This window comes from Triticum dicoccoides, chromosome 5B, assembly GCF_002162155.2.
Source record: "Triticum dicoccoides isolate Atlit2015 ecotype Zavitan chromosome 5B, WEW_v2.0, whole genome shotgun sequence".
Classification (NCBI taxonomy): domain Eukaryota; kingdom Viridiplantae; phylum Streptophyta; class Magnoliopsida; order Poales; family Poaceae; genus Triticum; species Triticum dicoccoides.
In genome coordinates, this window is record NC_041389.1 from 98,136,215 (window position 1) to 98,139,671 (window position 3,457).

Genomic DNA, 3,457 nt, shown 5'->3' on the forward strand with positions numbered 1-3,457 from the left:
GAGCCCCTTCGTTCGCACCGGCAAACTCCGGCGAGCTCTGAAAAATCGACTGACCCAATTTTGAAATTTAGTCTACTGTGATTTAACTAGTGTGGAATATAAAAGGGGAAAACCATAAGCATTGGGAGTATAGTGTTGAGCGTGCCATGGCGGATCTGAAGGTGCAAACCGGACAATGGCAACTTCGGAACCAAGACAAGAAATCAGAGTAAAGCAGTGGCGATCTATTTTCTTGCTGCGATAAATAAGTTGAACATATACGAAAGAGTACCGCCTCCGGTGCGCCGCCATGTATGCATCTGCTGAGAATTTGATGGTGCTGCGGTAGCGATGGCTATCGGCAGTGTGGAAGCAGATCTAGGAGGGTAGACAGTAGTGGTGGGGCGCGGTGGACAAGACGGTCGTAGGAGCGGCGCCGGCAAGGTGGACGACGACGGGGATGAAGCGAGAGGACGGGATGCAAGGATACCGGTCCGAAGCTGTGGATGAGAGAGGTCGATCTCTTGTAATGGACGGCAGCATCGGGGTATTAGCTCCGGCATGGTGGAGGAGGATGGCGGTGGATGGGGTGGCGGACGGAGGAGGCTGGGGTGGAGAGGGTGTTTTGGCGCCCACGGAGTACGAATGGGGAAAAGGGAGGTAGAGAGGAAGGGGGAACCATGTATTCAGGGCGCGCTTGTCTCAAATGCGAGGAAATTTACAAACTTAGTCCTCGTTTCAAATTTCCTACATCAGAGCAATATTAGTCGGTTGGGGATAGGACGTTAGTCTTGCATACACCGAATATTTGCCGACGAGAGTCTGTTTTTGGTGCCCACCGTGTATGAATCGGGGAAGAAGTCGATTTCGGCCGAGGACACACTCTGTTTTGGCACCCACCATGTATGAATCCGGGTGAGAGGCGGTTACGTCACGTTTGGGTGAAATTACAAACCTACCCCTATCGAAACCAATAGAAATCAAGTAGATAGGCTTTGCGTGGCAGGGATAGGCAGTAGGAATTTCCATCTCGCAGATTTTGGTTTCCGGCGGTTACTGCGACTTTCCCCGCTTCATTCAAATTTTGCAGAGTGCATGTTTATCATGTCAACTCAATTCGAATCCCGTTTGTATTCTATTTTTTCGGACGGGATTCATTTTCAATTGGAAATAAATTCTATATACATCATTTTTTTATATATACTTTCAAAAGCACAACAGCATTTATACATAAATATGGTATACAAATGGCATGATCTCAGATTCATAAGGTTGTATCCATCAATTTGGATTTTCAAATATATGAAACCACTTTATGTTGAAATCCAATGTATGGATTCCTCGCTAACTGTCTCCAATTAATGTGTGTTTCATGTGGTTTTTTTACTTCTCAAACATGTATAATGTGTTTCACACACACACCATATAGTGTAATCCCGTTTAGACATTAATTGCATATAAACCATGCATTGTTTGTAATTAAAGAATCTATGGATCACCAATATTGATAAACTATATAACATTACACGTGTGCCCAAATTCAAATGAATATGCATGTTTGATACACCAATTTGCGTTATGATATTATCGATGTCGTGATCTCCAGTTTAAATATTTGAATCCCCTTTAATCAAGATATTCGTCTCATATAACTATAACTCATGCTTATATAGGACTATCTCTCTGGACCTATACGCGTTCATCCTCTCTCAGGTATCTCTGGTGCTACCTGTATGTCGACAATGATCTTTTATCTTCATAACACACTGACGGTACTCTCTCCCTCGACCTTCATCACTCTATCTCTCTCTAAGTATATCTCGCTCCCTGCTATGTGTCTCTAACTATGATTATCCATGTGGAATCTCTTTCTCTCACACAAACACAAAACTTTGTCTCCCGGGGTCTCATTTCTCTCTACTATTCCCCTGTGTGCCACTAGCACACCCCTCATACAGAGATGTCTTTCGCTCCTTAGATATGAGAACCGATGACTGTTCCTCTTAAATATCTCTTTCTCACACACAAACACAAACTCTGTCTCCCAGGGTCTCATATTTCTCCATTGTTCTCTTGTATGTCGCTCACACACACACTCTCTCTCTCCCTAGAGATATCTTGCATTCCCTCATATGTCTCTCTAGCTATCAATCTTGTTGTGAAATATCTTCCTCTCTTGCAGACACAAAACTCCGTCTCTCGGGATCTCATTCCTCTCTGATATTTGTTTGTATGTGACTCACATGCACCCTCTCTCTATATCTCTCACACCCACACACATAACTTAGCCTTCTGATCCACTCGACTCCTATCTCTAACGCACACGAGCTATCATCTTTATCTTTGTATTCATCTGTTTCTCCATCAACCTTCTTTCTTTCCCTCACTCTTGCTTCCTATCACGCACACTACATATGTTTCTCTCTACATGCAGTCAAGTGCCCTCTTTTTATCTTTCTCTCACACACACATATATAACTTCACCCTCTGAACCACCCGTCGGTCATCTCCAACACTCAAACTAGTGGATTTCCCTCTAGCTAGTATCTCCATCTCTGTATCTATCTGTAGTTTCTCTGTCAACATTTCTTTCTCGCACGGAGTCTTGCTTCCTATCACCCATACTATATATGTCTCTCCGTACATATGGATTTATAGGTTAATCTCTTTTGCACAATCGTTATGCCTCACTCCCTCTGCTCGCCATAGATGCATGCTCCAGCCCACGCCACTATCTCTTAAAGACAAAAACACATGCTCAATTGTCGGGCCTTCTTCCCTACATTCTCACATGCATGCATATTGTCATACCGATCCATCTCTCCCATGTCGTTGATCTTATGACTTATGTCTTCTTTCTTTTATCTCGATCATGCGCGCGCGCACACACATCCCATGTATACATGTACACATCTCACACATGCACGTTCAAGGTCTCTATGTCTCCATATGTAGTTAATTACCCTCAACCCTAACGCCACATCGAACCGTTCTCTTTTTGTGTGCACATAACTTCCGCCTGGATGGGTAAAACACACAGTCTATCACACTTAACAATCTCCTTCTAGCTACCCCCCTCTCACTCTTCCCCTATATCCCCGAAACCAATAAGACCATCCCTTTGTTTAATTCCCGCCTACATGCACCATCGATATATAGTAGTCTTCCTCGGTGCCTCTCAAACAAACACGTTCTCTCGATGTCTACTCCTCTCACGCACACACACCTTCTCTTCCCTCTCTACCGGCATTTTCTCTCTCGCACCCCATCGTTGGTGGCCTCTGCCATACACATCACCTCTCTATGATGAAGCCATGCACACTTAAATTACATCCGCCACCGAGGACCCCGTGACACACACACACACACACACAAACACAAACACACACACACAGACACACGCACGCACGCACACCCACCCACCCACACACACACACACAAACACACACACACTAAGACTCCATCTCTCTCTCTCTCT